We start from the raw sequence: 26,508 nt of genomic DNA on the forward strand, positions 1-26,508 counted from the left end.
GATAATTCTCTCTTCAGTTCTGTACCCCATTTTTAATAGGGTTATTTAGTGTTTTGAGACTAGTTTTATGAGTTCTTTGTATATTTTGGAGATCAGCCCTTTGTCAGATGAAGGGTTGGTGAAAATCTATTCCCAGTCTGTGGGCTGCCATTTGGTCTTGTTAACTGTGTCATTTGCCCTATAGAAGCTTATAAGTTTGAGGGGGTCCCATTTATTAATTTTCAATCTCAGTGTTTGCTACTGGAGTAATGTTCAGGAAGTCGTCTCCTATACCAATTTATTCAAGATTACCTCCTATTTTCTCTCCTAAGAGGATCTGTATGGTTGGATTTATGTTCAGGTCATTGATCTAGTTGGAGTTGAGGTTTGTGCTTGGTGATAGACATGGGTCTATCTGCAGTCTTCTGCACACCATCATCCAATTGGCCAGCACCATTTGTTGTAGACGTATTCCTCACTCCATTGTATACTTTCAGCTGTTTTGTCAAAAATCAGGTGTTCATAAGTGTGAGTGTTAATATCAGGATTTTTTTATTCAATTCCATTGGTCTACCTCCTGAAGTTCATTTATTTTACAAGGTTGTTTTGGCTATACTGGGTCATTTATTTTTCCATATAAAATTGGTTATTATCCTTTCAAGGTCAGTCAAAAATTGTTCTGGGATTTTAATGGGGATTGCATTGAATCCCCATTGCTTTTTTCAAGATTTTCATTTTTACTATGTGTATCCTAACTATTCTTGAGCATGGGAGATCTTTCCATTTTCTTCTATCATCCTTTATTTCTTTCTTTAAACACACAAAGTTCTTATTATAAAGGTCTTTCACTTGTTTGGTAAGCAATATCCCAAGATACTTTATGTTGTTTGTGGCTATTGTAAAGGCTGATGTTTCTCTGATTTCTTTTTCAACCCCATTGCCATCTGAATAATATAGGGCTACTGGTTTTTTTGAGTTTATCTTGTAGTCTGCTAATTTTCTGAAGGTGTTTATCAGCTGCAGGAGATTCATGATAGAGTATTTTGGGTCGCTGATGTAAAATATCATATCATCTGTAAATAGAGAAAATTTGAATTCTTCCTTTCCAATTTGTATGCCCTTTATCTCCTTTTGTTGTCTTATTGCTTTAGCTAAAACCTCAAGTACGATATTGAAGACATATGGAGAGAGAGGGCAGCCTTGTCTTTCTCCTGATTTTAGAGGAATAGCCTTAAGCTTCTATGCATTTAGGTTGATGTTGGCTATTGGATTACTGTAGACTGCTCTTATACTATTTTGGTATGTTCCTGTTTTTCTTGATCTCTCCAAGACCTTTATCATGAAAGAATGTTGAATTTTTTCGAAGGCTTTTTCAGCATCTAGGGAGATGATCATGTGGTTTTTCTTTTTCAGTTTATTTCTATGGTGGATCGTGTTGATAGATTTCCATATGTTATTCCATTCCTTCAACACAGGGATGAAGCCTACTTGGTCATGGTGGATGATTTCTCTGATGTATTCTTGGATTAGGTTTGCCAGTATTTTATTGAGTATTTTTGCATCTATGTTCATCCGGGATTTGGGGCTTTAGTTTTCTTTCTTTCTTATTTGTGTCTTTGTGTGGCTTGGAACCCAAGGTCATTTTGGCCTCAAAAAAGAGTTTGGTAATGACCCTTCTGTTTCTATTGTGTGGAACAATTTGAGGAGTATTGGTATTAGTTCTTTCTTGAAGTTCTGGTAGAATTCTACATTGAAACCATCTGGCACTTGCTGTTTCTTTTTTGTTTTTTTTTTTTTTTTTTGGTTGGAATGCTTTCGATGACTGCTGCTATTTCATTACTGTTTATAGGTCTATTTAAGTTGTTTGCTAATGCTTGTTTTTGTTTTTTTGTTTTTTTTTTTGTTTGTTTTTTTTTTTTTTTTTTTTTTTTTTTTTTTTTTTTTAGATTTGTTGTTGCCAGTGGTATTGCCTCCATTGGTGAGCATAGTTAACTTCCTTAGTTTGGAGTTTTCCTGTAGGGCTGGATTTGTAGATACATATTGTGAAAATTGGGCGATGTCATTAAATATCTTGTTATATCTATCTATAGTGATTGAGAATTTTGCTGGTTATAGTATCCTGAGCTGGCATCCTGTGGACTCTTAGTACTTGTAGAACATCTATCCAGGACCTCCTGGCCTTGAGGATTTCCATGGAGAAGTCAGGTATAATTTTGATAGGTTTGCCTTTATATGTTACCTGCCCTTTCTCCTCTGCTTTTAATACTCGTTCTTTATGTTACATGATTTGATTATTATATGTCGAGGGGTCTTTTTCTTTGGTCCAGTCTATTTGGTGTTTGGTATCCTTCTTGTACTTTTATGAACATGTCCTTCTTCAGATTAGGAAAATTTTCCTCAATGATTTTGTTAAATATGTTTTCTGCACCTTTGAGCTGGGCTTTCTCACCTTCCTCTATGCCTATTATTCTCATGTTTGGCCTTTTCATGGTGTGCCACATTTCCTGGATGTTTTGTGGTAAGGATTTATTGGATTTATGATTTTCTTTATTTGATGAATCTATTTCCTCTAGTTTATCTTCCAAGCCTGAGATTCTCTCTCCCATCTCTTGAGTTATGTTGGTTATGCTTGTGTCTGTAGTTCCCAATCTTTTGCCCAGTGTTTCTATTTCCAGCGTTCCTTCGATTTATGTTCTCTTTATTGTCTCTATTTCAGTTCTCTATTCTTGAACTGCTTCCTGTTTAATTGTACTTTTTTAAAGAAATTTGTTCATTTTTTCCAATTGTTGTTTGGTATTTCTTCCATTTCTTTAAGGGATTTCTCCTATCATCTTTTATGGCCTCTATCATTTTTATGACGATAATTTCTAAGTCACTCTCTTCTGCTTCATCTTCTTTGGTGTCTTCAGGTCTACTTGGTGTACAGTCCCTAGATTCTGGTGGTTTTATGCTTGTTTTTCTATTGTTAGGCATTTTCTTGAATTGCTGTCTTTCCCCTGCTTCTTCCAGTAGGTGTAGTTGTGGTCTTTCTCTCTATGGTACTCCCCAGTGTGTCAGATATTCAATGTCTGTAGTGCTGTGTGGTCCGAGCTCTATAAGTCTCTCTTCAGGTAGGGGCCTGGCTATGGGGGTCACAGATCATACTCCAGCAGATGATAAGCAATGGGGGTCAAAGATCCTGAAGGCTAGGACTCTGTTCAATGATAGGCGGACCTAGCCTGGACCTGGCACTCTCTAGCTGAGGTATCTTTAGCAGAGGCACAGAGATGGTGGTCAAGGATCCAGCCTGTAGGAATTCAGAGTAGCCCTTCATGGATCTCTGGGAGGTGCATGGAACTAGAGTAGAGGACCCGCAGTGGGGGTGAGAGGCAGGCAGGTAGGGATTCCAGTTGTCCCTGAGTGGATCGACAGATCTAGTGTGCTCCTAGCAGCTCCAGGAAGTTCCTCAATGGTGGCAGGATTGTTGGCTGCCCACTGTGTTCTAGTGCTCTACCAGAGCAGTGGGACAGTGCACAGGGTATGGCACAGGATAGGAGGAGGGCAGGCTCTTAGTGGGGGTGGGTGGGTGTGTATCAGAGCTCCAAGAGTGCTCTCAATGGGGACAGGACACAGGGGTAGCAAGATCCAGGGCCAACCCAGGGAGTTCCCAGGGAAGGGTGTGGTGGGATTCCAACCGAATTAGTCCCAGACTCACCTCTTGCCAAGGCTTGGCAATGGTGGTCAAAGACGATGGAGGTCCTGGTTTAATGGACTTTAAAGAGCATTCTGCCCAAACACACACACACACACACACACACACACACACACACACACACATACACACACACACACTATACCTTCGTCTCAGCATCACATGGGACTTTCTATGTCTTTTCAACCACCAAACTGTAAAGTTAGACCTCAACAAGAACACAAATTGCAAAAATCCTAAATACTTATGGAAATTGAAAAGTAACAAAATTGCACTATTCTTGGGTCAAAGAAGAAATAATGAAATTAAAGTTTTCCTAGAATTCAATGAGAATGATGACACAATATATCCAAAATTATGGGACTTTTGTAAAGCTGTATTAAGAGGAAATTTCATTGCACTAATTGCCCACATGAAGAAGACAGAGGATAGTCACATTTGAGAGTTTAGAGCAGAAATGAAATCTCTAGAACATAAAGAAGCAAACTCAACACAGCAGAGTAGATACCAGTAAATAATCAAATTGAGGGCTGAAATTAATAAAGTAGAAACTAGGAAAACAATACAAAGAATCAATGTAATGAAGAGTAAAACACAGCCCACATCAAACTAAATTGAAAAAATCTCAATGTGATTCTTCTAAATAAGGAACAAGACAAGGTTTCCCACTCTCTCCATATTTCCTCAATATTTTACTGAAGTTCTAGGTAGGTCATTAAGAAAACAAAAGTTGATCAAAAGGATACAAATTGGAAAGGGAGAAGTCAAACTTTTCCTATTTTCAGTTGACAAGTGACCTGAAAACCTCTAACAGGGAACTCTTAGGGCTGATAAACACCTTCAGCAAAGTGGCAGGATACAAGATTTATTAAAAATAAATTAATAAATAAAAAATCAGTAGCCCTACTTTAAAAGATGATAAAGGGGCTGAGATAGAAATCAGGAAAACAACACCTTTAACAATAGCTACAAACAACATAAAATATCTTGAGTTACAAACAACATAAAATATCTTGAGTTAACGCTAACCAAACAAGTATAAGACCTATATGATAATAACTTTGAGTCTTTAAAGAAAGAAATTAAAGAGGATAGCAGATATGGAAAGATCTTACATGTTCTTGGATAGGTAGGATAAACATAGTAGAAATGACAATCTTGCCAAAAGCAATCTACAGATTCAATGCAATCCCCATTAACATCCCAGCACAATTCTTCAGAAATCTTGAAATAACAATATTCAACATTATATGGAAAAACAAAAGACCCAGGATAGCAAAAATAACATTGTAAAATAAAGGAAGTTCCGGAGGAATCACCATCCATGACAGCAAGTTCTGTTATAAAGCTATAGTCCTGAAAAAAAAACTTGGTATTGCACAAAAATAGACAGGAAGCCAATGGAATTGAAAAGGAAACCTTGATATTAACCCATATACCTATGAATACCTGATTTTTGACAAAGAAGTTAAAGATATAAAATAGAAAAAATGTGCTGGCATAACTGGATGCTGACTTAGAGAAGACTGCAGATAGATACATATATATTGCCATGCACAAATTTAAGTCCAAATGGATCAAAGACTTCAACATAAATCCAGCCACACTGAACCTCTTAGGAGAAAAAGTGGGAGGTACCTTTAAACTACTTGGTATAGGACATAGCTTCCTTAACAACAGTAGCACAAAAACTGAGATAAAAAATTAATAATTGGGAACTCCTGAAATTGAAAAGCTTCTGTGAGGCAAAGGACATAGCCAACAAGGTGAAATGGCAGCCCACAGAATAGGAAAAGATATTCACCAACCCCACATCTGACAGAGGGATGATTTCCAAAATATACAATGAACTCAAGACATTAGTCACCAAAAGAGCAAATAGTCCAATTACAAAGTGGGGTGCCATAACTACTTAGAAAACTCTCAAAAGAGGAATCTGAAACAGCAGAAAGACACTTAAGAAAGTGCTCAACATCTTTAGACATCAGGGAAATGCAAATTAAACTAACTCTGAGATACCATCTTACTCCTGTCAGAATGGTTAAAACAAAATACACCAAAGTCTGGAGAGGATGTAGAGAAAGGGGCACACTCCTCCACTGCTGGTGGGAGTGTAAACTCTTACAGCCACTTTGGAGATCAGTATGGTGGTTCCTCAGGAAAAGGGAATCAATCTACCCCAAAATCCAGTATTCCACTCTTAGACATATACAAAAAAGATGCACATTCATACAAGGACTTCTGTTCAACTATGTTCATAGCAACATTATTTCTTACAGCCAGAACCTGGAAGCAACCTAAATGCACCTCAAGTGAAGAATGGATGGAGAAAATCTGGTGCATATACATAATGGTGTACTAGTCAAGCAAAAAAAAAAAAAAAATACACACAATGGAATTTTGAAATTTGTAGGCAAATGGTTGGAAATAGGAACAAAAACATCATGAGTTTGTTAACACAGTCACAAAAAGACAAATAAGGTATGTACTCACTCACATATGTTTTTAGATATACAGCAAAGGATTAGCAGCACACTAACCACACTGCCAGAAAAGCTAGGAAAAGAGGAGTACCCAAAGTGAGACAAACTTGGTCCCCTGGAGAAACAGAAAGGGACAAGTTCTCCCAAACAAATTTGGAGCATGAAGTGAGGGGAGAGGGAGATAGGAGGAGAAGGAGGAGGGAAGAGGTAGGCATGAGGGAGCAGAAAGATTGAGTCAAGGAAAGAATAGAGGAGATCAAGAAAAAGTATCCCATATTTGAGGGAGCCAGTATTTGAAGAAAAATCTGTCACTATGGAAATGATGACTCCAATTAACAATTAATCTAAGTCATAATGGAGAGGCTACCTTAATTGCCCTTCCTTGATTATGAGATTGACGACTACCTTATATATATCATTCTAGGAGCAGAAGTACATAGCCATAGCTAAACACTGAGCTGAACTTCTTGAATCCAGTGGCAGAGAAAGAGTAGTGATGAGCAAAGGGATCAAGAACAGACTGGAAAAACTCACAGAAAGAGCTGACCTGAACAAGGAGGGGAGCCCATGGACCCCAGACTAATAGCTGGGAAACCAGCATAGGACCGACCCTGACTTTCTGAATTTGGGTATCAGTTAAGGGGCATGTGAAGTCTATTGGACCTCTAACAGTGGGACCAGGATGTATCCCTAATGCAGGAACAGACGTCAGGTGTCCATTCCCCATGGAGTGATACTCCCTTAGCCTAGATAATTTGGTGAGGTCCTAGGCCCTACTCCAAATGACATGACAGATTTTGATGAACTGCCATGGAAAGCATGTGGAGTGGAGTGGAGTGGATAGGGAATGGGATGGGGGGATTGATTGGGTACATAGGGGGATGGGAGGAAGAGGGAACTGTGATATTTATGTAAAATAAGAAAAAATATTAAATAAAAAACATTGATTTCAAACAGCACTATGTAATCTATCTTTTAATCAGTATCCTAATTAGAAATCTGCCCTAGCTGTGGGATTTGTATTCATTATGTAAAATTCCTCCAGTTAACTTCTTTCACCATACCATCAAAAAATCAATTGTTGAACAATCTTTGCTCTCTTTCAATTGATACTCTACATCTTGCCACTGAAAGTCATTGTTACAGAGGCAAGAAAGAACCATGGTTCCATCTCGCCTGCAGCTATTAACTGACAACATTCTCATTGTCTGGTCTGCATTTGTACGAGAGTTTGTCATCTGTCTCTTGGTGGGCATTGGTGATACAGTGCCATAATTTCAGGTGGTGAGTGTCTGCTTCAATAATATATTATATCAAAGGATATTCTGGGATGTCCAGTGAATTAAAGAATATATCCTCTCCTCCCCGTTTCTCTGTTTGCCATTTCTCCTCTGCCAACCACCTCTTTCCTTTCCTCTTACATTTCTATTCAAAAAAGGTCAAATATTCTATGGAATGGCAAGTTGAAGTAAGATTAAGAACTTCTCCTTGTATTAAGGCTGGGCAAGGCAACTCATCCACCAATAGCTCCCACAGATTCCCACAAGAAGAAATATGTACACGTATGGGCTCTGATGAGTCCAGGTTAGTTGATTCTGTGAGTTTTCTCATCCAGCTTCTACAATCCTTCTTTCCTCTCATGTACAGAATTTTCAAAATTCTGTTTTGTTGTAGGTCTGCATCAGTTGATGGATGATGCCTCTAGGTAACATGGGGTAGGCACCAATCTGATCACATAAGATGGCCAATTCAGGCTATTTATCTACGATTGCTAGAGTCTTAGTAGGGTCATCTTTGCAGATTCATAAAAAATTCCCTTGTGCTATGTTTTATCTTTTTTTTTCCTGACTCCACTATGCTTCCCTTGCCAGTAGTCACTGTCAGTACTTTCGCCCTCTGCTGCCCCCTCAAATATGATTGCCCCTATTCCCATCTCTAGCCACCCTCGATCCACTCATGAAATCTCTTCTATTTCCCCTTCCCAGGGAAATCCCAACATCCCCACGTGAACCATCCTTGTCACCTAATCTCTCTTAGACTATGGATTGTAGCACAGTTATCTTTTACTTTACAGTTAATACCCATTTTTTAATGAGTACATACTGTTTTTCTTGGTCTGAGCTACCTCAATCTGGATTTTTTCTATAGATGTGTCTATTTGCCTTCAAATTTTAGGTGTTCTCATTTTGAACAGGTGAGTAACACTCCATTGTATAAATGTACTGCATTGTTTCTTTATGCAAACTTTTAGGTTGTTTCCAGGTTCTGTGTACTAAAAATAAAGCTAGTATGAACAGAGTTGAGCAACTGTCCTTGCAGTTTGATTCAGCATCATTTGGGTATATGTCCAAGAGTGCTATAGCTAGGTCTTGTGGTAGATGAATCCCCAGTTTCCTGAAAAAACATAACACTGTCTTCTTGAGTAAAAACTAGACTTGGATGAAGAAATTAGTATTTCACATTTTAAGGATTCTCATCCCAGGATTGCCCGCACACCTATTCAGTATGGTTTTCAGACTGGTAAGATAATTCTTCACAAGTATAACTTGTGACCTTTGACCCTTCGTATTCACTAAATGTTCTTAACTTTTATTTTATTGCTGTTTATTTTAATTAGGGGAAAATTATTCAAATGAATGGAAACTCTCATTACATAAAATAATCTGTAAGAAAATATGATTGAGTACCTGATGGTCTGTTTCGAGATATAAATGAAGGTGAATATTTGCAGGGAGTTTTATGTTTCCTAAATATAAACCAGAATAGCATTCTTATAAGATGTGTCTACTATAAATTATCAAATAAGAAGTTACTCTATTTCTAAAATTTCTGATACATGCATTTTTAATTTTATTTTGAGTAAGAGAACTATTGTTTTAGAGAAGTATTGCATTTTACAAGGCAGTGGATTATAAATAGCTGCACAAAGACAAAACAAAAAGTTAACATGATGTTTTCTTGGATAAAGAAGTATTTCCATTTACTTTCAAATTTTATGTCTAACATTTTTGTGAAAGTATCTTTTCTGTTTAAATATGATCTGTGTTTTCTTCCCTTTCAGAATAACTTGAGCCAATTCTGTGAAGGAAAAATGCTCATCAAAACTTACTCTTGTTCATGTATAGAAAGGTGGGATTGTTAGGAAGTATCATTTAGAAAGAGGCCACTCGCCACTTGCGGATAGTTGCTGAATGAAAAACACTTAGATTTCATCTGATTTGTCAAGTACCATGACTCGCTAAAAGATTTCTGAAACAGTCTTTGGTTTCTGATATTTCTCTTAGTAATTTCACAGTAATATTATTGTTCCATGCACTATTTTTATTCTGCATACATAGTTTGAATTTTCAAAGGAAAATGAAAGATAAAAAAAGTTCTCAAATTCCACTTGAATACAAATTTGAGGATTATTTGCTTTAATATTTTCTAATTTCCTAATACTAAGTAACTACATTTTTATAAATTTATGAAATATCAATTACACTGACTTTTGTTCAGTTCTTTAAAGTTTAAACAGATAACATTTCACCAATGTATTAAAAATTAAACCTCAAATTTAAAAAAACCTAAAAGGTAAAAATCAAAATATTTTCTCTTTTCCATGCTGGACTTATTCATGAACAGCATTATATCTTCTCCTAATTCCACAGTTTAGAAAGGTGTTTCTTTTCAATATTGGCTGTCCAATGATTTTACTTTGAAGGTTATAGTACTTAGAAAATGTCTAAACATTTAATAAATTTTAATGCTGTCTTAAAAACATTCATTTAAATTTTACAACTAAATCTATGATATGATTGAAACAGTTTTTCATTTTTGTAATTAACAACAATTTGATATAACATGCTAAAGGGGATGTATATATCTTAAATTACATCAGTTGCATTCCAATTTACATGCTTGCTAACATTTATAGTAGATTTTAAATCTCACCCATAATCTGCAATATTCATAACTTGGTATTATTTTGAAATATTCTAGATTCGTTTAACTTATATTTCATTTGTTTTTTTCTATTTCTACATCTTGTTGATTATATGTGTTTGTCACTATCCCTATTTAAATTGTGTGTGAATAATCTCAATATTATGTGATTTAAAGTTATGTTCTATCAGCTGTGTTTCCAATTGTGTTCTTTATTATAGTAAAGTCAAGAAATACATCTTTAATGAAGACATTTCCATTTAGAGGGTTGTCTAATGATTTACTAATAAATGCAAATAGGGTTACCTCTGTTGTACTTATGTAAAACTATATAAAATGTTATGTCCCCTGGGGGGGGGGCTGGTGAACAGAAACCTACATACTCTCCTCATCCAAATGATCGAATAATAAGAGAAAGCTCATTTTATAAAGTGATAGTTAAAGCAGAAGCAGAGATTCACAGCTAAGTAAGCACTGAGCTAAACTCGTGGAATCCAGTTGTAATGAAGGAGGAGTGATGAGCAAAGGGGTAAAGACCATGCAGGGGGAACCCACAGAAACAACTCATCTGAGCAAGAGGGAGCTCACAGAATCCAGTCTGACAGCTGGGGAACCAGCATAAGACCTAACCAGGCCCTCTGAATGTGGGTGTCAGTTGGGAGACCTTGACAGTCTATATGACCTTTGGCAGTTGAACTAGGATTTATCCCTAGTGCATGACTGACTGGGCTTTGGGAGCACATTTCCTATGGAAGCTTATTCTCTCAGCCTTGATACATGGGGGAAGGCCTAGATCCTACCCCTAAAGATGTGACAGACTTTGATGACTCTCATACCCTAGGACATACCCTCCCTGGTAAGTCGATAGGGAGTGGAATGGGTGGTTGTTGGGGGAATGGGAGGACAGAAAGGACAGGGAACTTGGATTGATATGTCAAATAAGATTGTTTTAAATTTAAATAAATATCAACAAAAAAGGAGAAAAAGGTAAGAACTGATATGTTACTCTCATTTGTAATTGATTTTACTTTCTTCTAGCTACTTGAAAAGGATCTGACTCTTCTCCTTTGACCTCTTTGTGTTTTTGACTTTGCTTCCTATTTTGTTCTTTAGTTTGCAAATAATGTTCTTACAGATCACTATAGCTCAGCTTCACCCAACACCTACTTTTTATTTGTGTATAAATGCCACACAACTGTGAATTACAAGACAGCAGGAATGGAATAATAATGAACTCATTTGCAGTGAAGTGGACTCATTATCATGCCAGCTGCTGATATTCTCCTGCCTTGAATTCTTTCTGGCAAACAAGGTCCCTGGAGAAAGTCTTCAGTCTGGCTGAAGAAAATAATATTGCACTGTACATGTCTCTTGAAATCTGGCACTTATTGATTTAATAGTAATAGTTCATTAAGGAAACTTGTGTATTTGTTTTCTCAGTGTTGCTTCTTTCTGAATATATAGGTGATTTTAATATTTCAAAGGAATTATATTTGAAATGTGAATTCACCAGAATCATATAGGTTTGCACAACATCCATATAAAATAAACAACTTAATTTTAGTGTATAATAAATTATACACTCTTATCAAATAAGCCCTCACAGGTATACAAATGCATGTACATTTCTAGTTATGTGTTCACATCTTAACTGTCATTGCAGGTTTTATTAAATACAGGAAAACTATTATAATCCATTTCACTATTTTAATATACATGTAATTGACTTTTATCCTAAGGCACTAAAATGAGTGATATTTGCTCGAGAGTGGCACATACTTAGTCATGATATCATCTGACTCTCATGATTTAGTTTAGCGTTTATTTCAAGATACATGCTTACTATGATATTGTAAAATTCTACCTACATTTTCACAAGCCAAAAATCATAACAAAAACAAACAAATGCAATGAAAAACCTAAATTTTAGGCTCTTTATTTCTTCACAATAGGGATAACATGATGACTGTATAGTATTAAATAGTTTGATTTCTTATAATTCATTCAAAATACCTTTTTGCACCTACATTACAGTATATTGTTGAACACATTTTAAAAATGATTATAGCAATATGTTATAGTACTATTTTGCATTAACCATATGACTTTTTTCTGATGTATCATACTATATTTTCTCTCCTTTAGCAAAATGTTCTATAATACTGAGGGTATAAACATGATTTATTTCAAATAAATACAATAACCTCAATGACTTTCCTATCTTTATTTAACCAAGGTGAAATTTTTTATGTTGCTAACATGTTTAGAAAAATTATAGTATACTAGAATATTTAAAGTAGCACATTGATTTTAATTTCCTTATATACCAAAAAGAATCCTTTTTCTCTAAATTCAACTATTTTGTTGGAAATAAATTTTCACATACTTAAGAAAGATTACGCTATTTGGAGAGTGTCAAAGATTGCTAGAAAGTGCATAACATTTAAAATACAGCATACTTTATTTAATTATGAAAGAGCTATAAAACACTCTCTTTTTTAATTATAAGCGTTTGCTTTAAATATGATTCCACAATATTAAAATACTCCAGCTAAAACTTAAGAGATATATTTTATTTGGTTTCTTATAATACGCATTGCATAGCCTATCAACATTTTAACACGGTATGGTAAACTTATATTTTCTTTCCTGTTTTTGTAATCCAGCATTTCATAATGGTTTTCAACACATGCAAGGTCTATGTGATGGTAGGAAAGGTGGAAATGATGAATCATATATCATTTTATCTGACAAACTATTCATATGAAGTAAGTATATTTTGCAAGTGTTATTTTATTTTCATGCCTTATTTTTAAAATGTATAAATCTCCTAGGAGCTTAAACCAAATGTATAGGGAATATTCACTTTGAATAAGAAGTAAACTATTTTAAGTGGTAGAACGTGTATGGTACTGCAATATGAATGGCAATTACAGGCATGCCAGTTGTAAGATACCATGCCAATCTGCAATAGATAATTTAGCAATGGGAGCATCTGTCATCTTGGCAAGGTTTTAAGAATTTTTCTTGGCACTGGTTAGTTACTTCTGCATTGATCACTTGATAATACATTTTAAATAACTAGGGGTTGCTTTGCTAACATTTAACCTGTGCTTATTCCTTTTTCATTTTAAATCAATGTTGCCTTTATCAAGTCAAATGCAGTGTGTGTGTGCGCATATATGTGTTTGTGTGTGTAATTGTAAGTCCATCAAAACTTCATTAATAGTTTGAAATGTAAAAAGTAGTGAAATATATCATATACATAAAACTATATTCTGTCAGTATAATGAAATATAACTTTATAAACTTGTTAAGTAATAGTTGCTGAATAATAATCCAGCATTGAAAATATTGAACTACAAACTTAGACAAAAGATAAAAAGACCTTCCCTGAAAGATTGTTTTAGCTTGCAGTAATTGAAAGTATAAAGCAAAATAAAGTTGCAAAAAATTTATCTAGGGTAAGGAAAGATAGATTTAAAGGAGTCACCTGTGTCATGCAGGCATGGTTAATTATCTGCCAAAGAATTTCCAGAGAGCTATGCCATAAATGAGGACATAGTTTCTTAAGCACACAAAGTAATTTAAATCTCTTCAAATGAGTTTGGTATTTGGAGTTCAGTCATGAAATTTCTATTATCTATTAACATTCTTAACATTCTATAAACTCTAATAGTTATATTTATATCCATATATCATTATACCCATAAATACACATCATTATGATTAAATATTTATTCATATATATATATACATATATATATATATGAATTAGATTGATAGAAGCCTATTTTTTATCCCATGCTCTATCAATGTACATTTCATATAAGTGAATCTGTAAGAGGGTAAACATGTTTCATTACTCCTTAACGTGGAGATCAATTCCAAACTTAATATGGTCACAGAGTATTGCCTACATCAATGTAGGAAAGAATTAAATTTAAAATTAAGTATCCTTATGGTACTATTTATGTGGCAGTGGTTGTCATAATGAAGGTGTATCAGAGCCCCAGTGGCCTGAGTGAAGTCTATTCGGAAAACTCACTGACTGCTAAATCAGCAGAAAATCCCACACTAAGAAAGTTCTTTCTGCACCTTGGAAAAATTGAGGTTAGCATATAGCTACTGATGACTGAAGTGATGCTATTTATACTGGAAGTTCATGTTCTTTTGCATAGACATATATATTAGCAATCCTGAAGTGTTCCTTAAATTTCTGGTTCCACTAGTAATTCTGTGCTATATGTAGGCACTTGATTCAGAGATACTACATAACAAGAAGATAAAACAATCAATGAAAAAAAAATCCAAAAATCAAGCAAGCCATCAAAGATAAGGCATCATGAAGACAAGACAATACAGATGAGGAAATGCATGAAATGTTCTTTTATTGTGCTATGTTGGGTAATATATGTGTATATGCCAGAGTTTCAAATGGAAAATTCATATTTCATATTTTTAAGAGTAGTAGAATTAAATAAACTTTCTAGCTACAATATTACATCTAATAGTGATATTATAAAATAAATAAGGATCTTTAATGGTTTGTTCACTATATAAAATATTAATCTCAAAAATTTTATATCTTTAACATAGGTTACATTTGCATGTCTATATAATGTCATCATGTTAATGTGATTTTATGCATTATTCATGATTTGTGCTGTGTAGATATGAAGAAACCCATAGTAATGGCAAAGTTTAAAATAATTTATACCACAACAGTTATTTCTAATATATACTGAGATAGAAACTGTAAATATATGATACAATATACATTTCTTGCATTTTTAAAATATTGGTTTATAGACAATGATGACAATGGTTTATGCTTTTTCTATATGTATAAAAAAAACTTGCTATGAAGTATTTGAAAAAAGACTACTCAGTCAACAAATAGTGTTGGTCAAACTGGATAACTACATGCAGAAGCACAAAAATAAATCCTTATATCTTATTCTGCACAATACTCACCTCCAAGGGGATCAATATTCTTCACAGAAGACCAATTACCCTGAATCTGATGGAGGAAAAAGTAGCAATATGTTTGAACTCACTGGAACTGGAAAGAACTTTTTGCTAACACTTTGGAAGTATAAGCATTTTAAACACTTCATAAGTGAGAACTCATTAAAACAAAACAAAATAAAAGTTCAATACAACAAAAAGACCATAACTCAAGTAACTAGACAGCATACAATATTGAATATAAGCTTTAACATCGGACATAAGATTTCTATCTAAAATATATATTTGGAACAAGTCATTCTGAGTGAAATAACCAACACCACAAAGAACAAATGGAACACTTTGTGTGTGTGTATGTGAATGTCAGCTTTGAATCATTGTATATAAATGTCTAACTTGGAATATACACAGAGATCGAGAATTGAGTAAGTATTCATAGGGTGTTGGGCTTTCAAGATAAAGGAGATTGAATAAGTGAAGGAAAATGGACTAGTAAGGGCTAGAAGATAAAAGGGATGGGAGAGCATGGCAGAGTAATGAATATAAAAAAAGATAACTAGCTCTGAAGGCTTTCCTTAAAGCCATTTGTTAACTTACTGTGGTAGAATCTTCCTCAAGTATGTGCATGCATACATACATACATACATACATACATACATACATACATACATACATACAAAGAGTTTAAAGGGAGTTATAAGATAGCCCAGTAACAATGCCTAAACTAAGCACATAGTCACAAATACAAAGCCCAGTGCATGAAATTAATTACCTCTTTTCATGGTGAAGGTCAGAAAAGTCTCATAGACTCCAAAGAATCGGGTATATTGCCATTTCTTCTGCTTGTTTTTCAGAACTTGACAATAAGACTCAATCACTGAAAACAACCAGTACTTGAGTCCTAGAACATGGGGAATTAAGCTGGTATTGAAATATAAGCTTTACCTCTATTGGCTACTGTCACAGTGAAAGAATTCAGTAGACATGATACTTGAGGAGGAAAGTAACCATCAATCTCATTGAGCTTTAAACCTTGAGAGCTAGTATGATAACTGGCCTGAAAAAGTATGCCCACTGCTATTATAGTAGGCTGAATATTATGGAAGTAATCAAGTACTTTCTTATTGAAATAAAACCCATTCCACACAATGAAACTGATACTTGATACCATAATTGAATCCCAAGAATATATGGCTAGACAAGGCCCAAGGGATATAGTATAAAACCAATTCCTAATGATTTGCCATTAGAGCCATAGAATAATATGTTTTTCAATTTTCATAAAAGAATAATTTTTGGCAGCAGATGGCCATAATTACAGAGGCCAAAAACTGGTCAAGTTGTACAGAAAAAGAGACTGAATGCTCTAAGTTAAATGGAACATCTATATCATATCCTGTTCTTTCAAGGATAAGTCATCATGAAAGAGAGGGTGTAATACTCGAAGAGCAAGAGAAGGTGGGTGACTGAAAGGAAACAGTTCTATCTGGACACAGTTGCACATATGAAAACGACTTATGCAGGTTCAAGCCAGACAAAATCCAAGCATGGATGGTAGAGTGGAGGACAAATTTCAATTGTTGTTGAAAAGCTATTTTCAAGTGACAGCTGCTCAGGGAGTGAGAGTCAAGCTTTTAAAAGGCATGTTGATTTCCCTCTCCCCACTTGAATTGTCAGGTCATTGATTGTCCAGTGAACAGCCATACAGGTAAGACTATATGGGAAGGGCAAATTTGGCTCTACAGTTTTGACAAAGAAAACACACCAACCTGAATATGAATATATATATATATATATATATATGTATATATATATATATATATATATATAGAGAGAGAGAGAGAGAGAGAGAGAGAGTCAGCAGTTAGGTTTTTAATATGATACATTTGACTGAATTCTCAAGGATCTTAAATTTTAAAAAGCTGAATAACTTCTACAAAAATGATACCAAGATTGAAACCCAATCATTGACATTCAAAGAGACACCTGTGCACATATGTAAACAAACTTTCATTACTTTTATAAGAAAGAACTTAAAATGTATATGATTAGATTATACATTTATATATTATCTGAAGCCATATAAGTAGCATACAGTTAAAATAATATTCATCAACAAATGAAAACATTCTGTTGGGAAATTCTACTTTTGAAATATATATATGTATATATATATATATATATATATATGTATTTATATATATGGAAATATTCACTTAAATTGTATTAATCTCTTATGATATTGCACATAGATGTAAAGTGATTTATTTTACATACTCTGGCTGCATTTACTTAATTTGCTACTACTCTACTGTAAATAGTTGCATCAGGATCTATTCTTTTAAAAGCAAAATCTAATTTACAGCTTTAAATTTATGATTTTTGTGATACATGATTGATTTTATTTATTTCATAATTAATTTTAAATGTATTTTTATGCACACATCAATAAGTTTAATAATAGGGATGCAATAATGACTGGAGTAGGCTCAGTGATAAAAGGAAAAGAATTGTAACAAACAGCAAATTCCTAATTATGGGTAATGATTAGTTTCAAGAGCAATTGCAAAAAATATCAGTTGCTTGTGATTATATAAGTTTTCTTATTCAAATCTCCTTTATGTAGACAAGGAGAGCCAGAAAAACATTACTAAAAACAATTTATTTTCTATTTTCTCTTTTTATTTCTGTCTATCAGTGTTTTATAATTTGTCTTCTAGTTCAAATTGAATCTTTCTCAAACTATAAACCGTTCCAGAACATTTCATAACCCCCAAAGTGTTGTGTGATATTTGATGATGTTGTGAAATCCAAGTTTGCATTTGTGTTAATAAATAGAAAAATCAACCTTGGGTAAGAAAGAGGAACCAGAAGTGAGTTGGCAGAGAGCAACAAAACAGAATTCAAACAAGTGGATAGATAGAAAGACACACAGGAAGAAGTAGGGAAGAAGCTTGAGTGTAGTGGCAATTTTGGTTTGGCAGAATGGAAGGAGTCTCTCTTTTGGAAATATCAGAGAAAGTGCAAAGTCAGCGAGATGTTGCACCCCAACCTCTGACTTCCAAATCTTGATGTTAAGTATAGAAATATTTAGTTGAAAAACTACATTTGTTGGCAGGGGCTGAAGTTGGATCCTGGCATGACATAAAAGCCCCACATCACCACCACCTGAGAAGTGGACCAGTGATGAAATAGCAGAAATTAGTGACAGAAACACTAACTGGTTCATGTACAGCCACTGCGTCAACAAAAATTAACTACAAAGGTCTTCCCCTAAAACAGTCAATCTCCTTCCATCTCTATGGCGTTGCCCATTCTGTATAACTTATACCACTTCATTCACAAGATATATGTATCAGAATGGCTTCTCTTTTTATTGGAATCATATTTTCTTCATTTTTCCAATATAATGTTTTAGTAATTATTTGGGTACTTCATACAATGCTCCCTAATCACATTTTTCCCATGTGAACAACTATGTACCCTATGTACCCATCTCCTGCAAAAATCAAAAAACAAAACAAAGCAAACAAACAAGAAAACACCACTACCATTTGTGTTGCTTATATGCTCACTAGAGCATCATCAAACACACAGTGGTCAGCCCTTTGAAGAAAATAAGTCCTTCCCCACCATTAAAACCCCACCCTCAGCTCCCCTCCAGATGCTATCACAATTTCAAGGACTCTCTTTTGTTGTTTCCTATCTTTAGTGTTTATTTTCTTTTCTTTCTTTTCTTTCTTTCTTCCATTCATTATTTTTCTTTCTTTCTGTCTTTGTGTGTGTGTGTGTGTGTGTGTGTGTGTGTGTGTGTGTGTGTGTGTGTGTGTGGTGGGGGGGGGATTGTCAATGTAGCCTTAAATGCCTTTCATTCACAGTTATGTATGAGTCTAAAGTCATGGATACCAGAACAAAAGAAGTTTACTTGCCATAGCAGCTGGCATCAGCATGAATTACACACATCATCCTGGTGGATATCAATATGCCCTCTGTAATTTTTTAAAATTTTGTTCATAAACTTTATTTTTATTATATTTTCACTCATCCAAATCCTAGCTAATAGCGTCTGCCTCCTTACTCACCTAAATTCATATTCTTCCCCTCTCTCAAGAAAAAACATTCATGAAACACAGACAATATGAAAAAGAAAGTAAATCAATGTGACAAAAATATGAAAATAACGAAAATCAAAGTACACAAACACAAGAAATGTAAAAAGCACATGGTATTGGCTAAATACTCCTTGACAGGGTCCTAGAATGTGTTTATATACATGGGCCTATCCTGGAGTATTTTATATACTCACTGCCACTCCATTGATGATAACCGATTTCACCATACTAGTGCAAATCAGCCACAAACAACTTTGTCATTTGGGCATTATCTCCTGCATTATGAATTGATTGACTCTATTTAAATTCTTTTCATTTATTTTAAGGAATTTCTACAGTAGTAGGTTTCTATATGATGTTGATCTTTTCCTTATACTGAGAACAACCTAGATGTCTATTAATGAAATTACTGAGCTGAAAAGAATAATAAAATCACCCAGTTTTCAGGTAAAGCATCCTAGACCCAGACTGACAATCATTGTTAGTCTTCTTTTCAGTGGAGCTAAGTTTTTACACTTTTGATATATGTATTTCACTTAGAAAAACTACATTGTATAGAAATTTGGGAAAGGATCACAGGAGAGAAGATCATTTTAGAAGGTAAGAATACGTATAGTGTTATTGAAGCAAAACAAAACAAAAAAAAATACCCCACAAATAAACAAAAAGAACTTGGAAGGTGGAGTAGTAGTGTAAGGATAAAGGAGCAAATATTAGGAGAGAAATATAACTGACACTAAATGCTTTTGAAAATCTGTATGGAGACCATTACAGATTACATTTTATTGGTTTTGGCCAAATTGTTCTATAGAATTTCCCCTTTACTCCCACAACATCACAGGCTATTGCCAGTTATATTGCTCTCATTTACCCTATCAGTAAATCCTTACTTATGAAGATATCACTTATATATGTGTACTAGGCTTTATTTTGGCCCAACAACCAGCTTCCAAATCATGACATAGGCTTATGGTTATTTATGACTGTTTAGTCTTGTTTTATGCTTATCCTACTAGCTCTTATAATGTAACATGTTTCTCTTCATCTACATTTTGTCTTAAGGACAATTAACCTTTCCTTCCCTCTGCATATTTCATGGTCACTGTTTGTTTTGTCTGTCTGTCTAGGGTTTGTCTGGCTTCTAGCCCCAGGCTGTCCTATTTCTCTTTCTTCTTTCATCTTTGAGACTAGATTTCCACTACTATTTATTCTCTTTACCTACCAGCCCCATCCATCTCTCTCCTGTCTATCTACTAGCCATTCTGCTTTTAATTTAACTCATCTGGTGCCTTAGGCAGTCAAGGTGAAACAGCAACACAACTTTACATAATTAAACAAATATAACACACTTTAAATTGTTAACATTGGCAGTATAAACAAATGGAACATACGTTTACAACTTAAACAAATAGAGCACACCTTTACACAGTGAAATATTTCACATTTTCTCCTTGTTGTTTAAATAAAAAGGCATTGTTTTAACTTTACCATAGTAAAATCATACACAATAGAAACAGCTATATAAGAATTACGTTAATAATACCCAGTTCTTTTGCATTTGATTCAGAAAAATCACACTATATCTATCATATCTTAATGAATAGAAAGCTCTATTCTTGAATTACCTTCTATAAAAACTAAGTATATCTGTAACTATAAATATCTAGTGTTCAACTCCATCTAAGAACCCCCCCAGAAGAATATAATTTTACTTGAGTAAACAGACAGTCCAGTGCATGTCACTTCTAAAACTATAAAAGTAACAGACATCTGTCTACCTGGACACTTACCCATGTTTCCTCAGCAATGTTGTGCCTTTCATCTTCAGCCTACAATCCTAAAATATTGGTCATGCATTTCTATGACATAAACATTTTGACAGACTGGTACACCTTGTCTTAGTTTAGTTTGGCAGTTCTTTTCTTCTGTGTCCTGCTGAATGTCTGTCAGATTTTTCTAAGAAGCTAAAACTTTGAAGGACTGTTTCGTCTTCTTTGACAAAATTCAGCACTCACTCATCTATGCATCCTACATGTCCAGTTTGGAGAGTATACTGTCAGCAGTGGAGGCAAGGACAGCTTCTTGCCCAAATGAAAGCAAACTCCATATGTCGGTTCTACAACAAGCACCATCCTTTTATGTGTCAGGTTGGTGCTGCCAGGCACATACTTTCTCACAGTTAAGAAAAGCCTTAGGTTGTTAAACATCTTAATTGCCATATTATCTTTCAAGTGTTTGAATCTCTCCTATCTAAAATATATGTCTTTGACCTTGAAAACAAAGCTAAAATGACGACAAATTTGACTGTTCTAGTTACTAACATCTAACCTGTATTTCTTAATTATAAATTGTATTTTATTTTATCTTGGTTTTTCAAGACAGGGTTTCTCTGTACCTTTTTATTATTATATTTCTTATTTTACATATCAATCCCAGTTCCCCCTCCCTCCCTTCCTCCCTCCATCCTTCCTTTCTTCTCTACCATCCTCGCATGCCCAGACCACCCATCCCCCCCATTCCACAGGTAGGGTGATGCCTTCCAGGAGGGGACATCAAAATCTGTCAAATCATTTGGAGTAGGGACTAGGTCCTCCCTCCTGCCTAAGGCTAAGGGAGTATCCCTTAATGGGAAATGTGCTCCCAAAGTCCTTTTGTACACCAGGGATACCTCCTGGTTCCACTGTCAGAGGTCCCTTAGACTTCCTAGGACATCTAACTGAGACCCATGTTCAGGGGGTCTGAATCAGTCTAATTCTGGATTCCCAGCTATCAGTCTAGGGGCCCATTAGCTCCTCCTTATTCAGGTCAGCTGTCTCTGTGGCTTTCTGTAGCCTGGCCTAACCTGAATGCACCCGATCTCATCTCTGTAGATTTTGAGCCTGTGTTGGAACTTACTCTGTATACAAGGCTGCCATTTAACTCACAGGAATCCACCTGGCTCTACCTTCTAAATGCTGGGAGTAAAGGGATGTGCCATCTTCACCTGGCCTACACATTACATTTTTAAATGAGCTCCATAAATACAATATTCTAAACAAGAATAGAAACAAACATAAAGTATAACAAAATTGTTTAAATTTGTATCATTTTACCAAAATCCAAACTAATGTGAAATAATTGAGGTTAAAGTTATCTTTTCATCAGATGTTCCTATATACTCACTAAGGGATGACCAAACATTCATAATCCACCAAATGGCCAAAAACCACCAAGGGTACCTCTTGGGTGCATGGGAGTTATATTCTCTGGACAGCTTCTTTTTCTCTATTAGTAACAGCATCTTTAGGTAATGCAAGGAAAATGAGATAATGGTCAAGTCTTAATGAAACTTTAGATAACATATATTATCCAATCTATGTGCAATGGAAAAGTGAAAGGCTTATCTACATCCTTGGTAGAATAGTCTATGAGGCAAGACCATCTCAGAGCCTTAAAGCTTTTCTGGATATGGAACTCTAGGAAACTGCAACACAGGTAGTCTGAGAAGCTGGATCTCCTGGGCCACCTTTTTTCATTGGTGTCTGGTCTCTTTGCTCTAAAAACGCACAAAGTTTCAAAGAAAACATACATGTCTTTATTCACACAAGTATGAACTGTACAAGCCAGGTAAAGATGATTTTTTTTGTTGTATGTTGAACAGACTAAAATATACATCACATGTCTTTTAGTTTCTCCAAATTTATTTCTTAATTTCTGTAGCTACGATTTTCATGCAGGTCTCCTGTGATCAAGCCTGATATTCATCAACCATGATTGATTCCATAGATTTTTCATTTCCTATGAAATCAAAACTATAATCTCTTCCTCAATGCAATGCATTTTCTGACTTCCATTTTAACGTTAATGCATCCCTAAAGTATCTTGACTGTTTTAACTCAGCAGTTTCTTTTTACAATCCACTCTCAGCAGCTGGTTTTTATTCATCATCTTTCACAAAAGATAAAAGTTTACACAGCTCCTTATAGGAAGGATCAAGACTTCCTCGGAATTTTACATTGCTATGTGGCTTTTCCCTTTATACTACTTTACTCTCTCTTCAAAGACTAATTTTACAGTTTTTTTTTTTCTTTAACCTTCTATACCCATTTTCCCCCATATTGTTAAACATACTATTACTTTTTCACCTGTTTCGGTTTCTTTTCTTTTATTATTTTTCCCCATCCAAACCTGTTTTATGAAATGCCTGCAACTGTGTACTAAAGTATTCTCTGATTGCCAAGACAAACTTTAAATTGCTTAGCAGTGGCAGACAGGCCCTAGGCCCTCTGCTGGCAGCTCTGGCGACTGGCCTTGTCCCCTTCTTGCATCCATGAATGCCCAACTTAATTCCATGGCCCTATCTGGAACTGCATTGTCTGGTGACTGAGGACCAAAATTTAAGATTTGGGTGTACTGTGGCATAGTTTTTGTTTGTGGTTTTTCCTTAGCATTTTTTTTTCTGTTTACTAGGTAGCTGCTGAAGGGCTTATTGTACTACAATGCCTCTTAAAGAAACCATATCTGTTTTTACTCTCTCTATTTCTGCACCCCCTTTCCTCTTTTACCCACCTCAGCTTTGTCAGGGACTAAATGGTGATATAGGATCCAATTTTCAATGCCATAGATTGCAGGCATTCTTTTAGGCTAACAACTAGCTCCCAAATCATGATGTGGAAACTTTATATGAGTTATGGTTATCCCACTAGCTCTTAAAATTTAATCTGTTCATCATCATCTACATTTTGCCTTGAGTCTTTTTACTTTTCTTTCCTAGTATATGTCTTATTTTCACTGATTCTTGTGCCTAGGGGTGTCGAGAATTTCTGTCTTGTGTTGCGTTGTGTGTCTGTGTGTGTCTTTATAGGATATTTGGATATGCTGTACAAAGGGATTTGCCTACTTTTTTCACTGAAAGTTTTTATTCTGTCATTTCATTACTAACCCTTCCTATTGTAAAAAGAGAATCTTGATAGGAGTGGTTTTTTGTTTTGTGTCTATGGGAATCTTGGGATCAAGAGCTCCCTATTCTTCAAGTTATTTTATTCTAATTATCTTTGAGTAAACATGACTCTTCATCTGTCTTAAAATCAAGAATGCCAAAGCCTGTTCTCACTTGTCATGCAGTGTTTTACAGATCATCATATTAATTATCATTCTTTCAAACAGCGAATACTAGTGTTCATGGTTTAACAGCAACCACATTGGATCCCAAGTATCTCTTTATTAAGCAATATATTATTTACAAGAAACAAACTTCCAAATAAAAGAGTTCTGCTGTGAGCTTCATTGATGATGCTTCCTTTATCTCCAGCATCTATTTTGTAATGGGGGTGGTTAATGAGAATTGTACATAAAAGATTAGAAGCTGCACATTTTGCTCTTATTTTTCTGTTCAATTTGAATTTTCCTTTGCAAAAGTTACCTGAATTTAATAACATTTTGAGTTAATTATTACTATGAAGTAAGGTTTAAATTGAAGTATATCTTACAAACTTATTACATAGCATTAAGGTGTTGTGTTTTATGTCCTTCGCAGAGTGTATATGGGAAACAAGTGCATTTAGTATATTAGAGCATCTCAGGATTTATAGAGCTTTGGAAACAAATTAAGCTGTTTTATCATCAGCATGGATTTCTTCAGTTTATATAGCATTCCCTTTGCTATTTTTTGCAAATATTACATTTTATATTTTCATGTATTATTAATATCAGATAATAGGCTTATATTAAATTTTAAGATATAATCTTAAGTTTTCGAGGCTGGCCTTAAACTCAATAGCTGAGAATGTTGTACTTTTTATCTAACTCTCTCTGTACTACCTTGTTCATGTCAACCTCACCAAGCTAGAGATATCTGAATGGAGAGAACGTCAATTGAAAAAATGGTTCCATACTATCTAACTTTAGACAAATTTATTGGCATTTTGGAAAACTGTGATTCATGTTGATAAGCCTGGCCAATTGTGTGTATGGTCAACCCTGGACAGGTGGTAGTGGGTTCTATAAAAAAGTAGACAGAGCAAACTATGGGATGCACTCTTCAATGGCCTCTGTAGTAGTTTCTGACTCCAGGTACTTGAGTTTGGTCTTAACTGTGGTTTAAGTGGGATATTCATTTTTCCTCCCAACTTGCTTTTTTGATCACACAGTCTCATATCAGCTTTGGTTACTCTAAGTAAGACAGAAGTTGGTAGCAAGACAGGAGGATATTTTAGGGAGGATTATGGTTGGACTTTGGAATTTTGGACTAAAAAAGCCACTGAGGTTGGGTCATTCTATCGAAGATAAGAATGATAAGAACAGTTTAGACAATGAAGGACTGGCTTATGACATTTCAGAGAGAGGCAATGGCTCTATGTGGCCATTTGTGAGAGGAACCTGTGCTACCTCGTGGGCTGTGCCTGAATATTCACCATAATCAATAAGACACTGGCTCCCTTGATGTTTCTGGAAGAATTGATTCGAGTTAGCTGGAGCTCAGAAATTATCCTTGATTAAGGAAAGATTGGTCAGTAAGGTGTCATTTGAGAAGAATTTGCTCAGGGTGCCACACAGATGCTCTGTTTCAAAGGCAGCCAAAGTTTTGCCTTCTGCTGGCAGCTAATTTAGTAGTGTAAATTCACCTATCCAGTACTGATTTGGAAGGCATGTTGGGCTCATGGAGAACAGCAAAATCTTGGGCATTGTTGGCCAGGCTGGAGTCCCTTGAAAAGAGCCCAGGGAAGTCTACTGGTGAGTGGAGTGCCTAATAGCAACAAAGGAAGCAAGAAACTTATGCGATGTCAGTACCATGGGTTGACTACCGAGTATAGTAGTAGTGGTGGAGTACAGGAAGCCAGAGGTTTGAAGACAAGTTGTGTCTACCTCAAGAGTGCAGAGCCACAGATGTAACACAGACACCTTGTTGGGTTCAAGATGGTTGCTAGTGAACCCCACATAACTGCACTGGTTTTGCTTTTTTCAGACAGTGACTGGCTCTTGTTCTCTCTTGAAGAAAGTTTTGTTTGTTTTTGTTTTAGTTAGAAACAGTCTTATTTTACATGGCAGTCCCAGTTCCCTCTCCCTCCAATCCTCCAAGGCCCCTCACCAACCCCCATCCCACCCCCCATCCACTCCCTGGGGATCTTCAGAATCTGTCAAGTCATTTGGGGTAGAGCATAGACTCTCCCCCATATCTCTAGGCTAAGAGAGTATCCTCCATGGGAACCATGCTCCTAAAGTCCATTTGTGCACTAGGGATAAATACATCCTGTTTCACTGCCTGAGGTCCCACAGACTGCTCAGTCCTCCTAGCTGACACCCAAGTTCAGGGGGCCTGGTGTGGTCCTACGTTGGTTCCCAAACTGTCAGACTGGGGTTCATGAGTTCT

The sequence above is a fragment of the Phodopus roborovskii genome, unplaced genomic scaffold (assembly GCF_943737965.1).
Source record: "Phodopus roborovskii unplaced genomic scaffold, PHOROB, whole genome shotgun sequence".
NCBI lineage: Eukaryota > Metazoa > Chordata > Mammalia > Rodentia > Cricetidae > Phodopus > Phodopus roborovskii.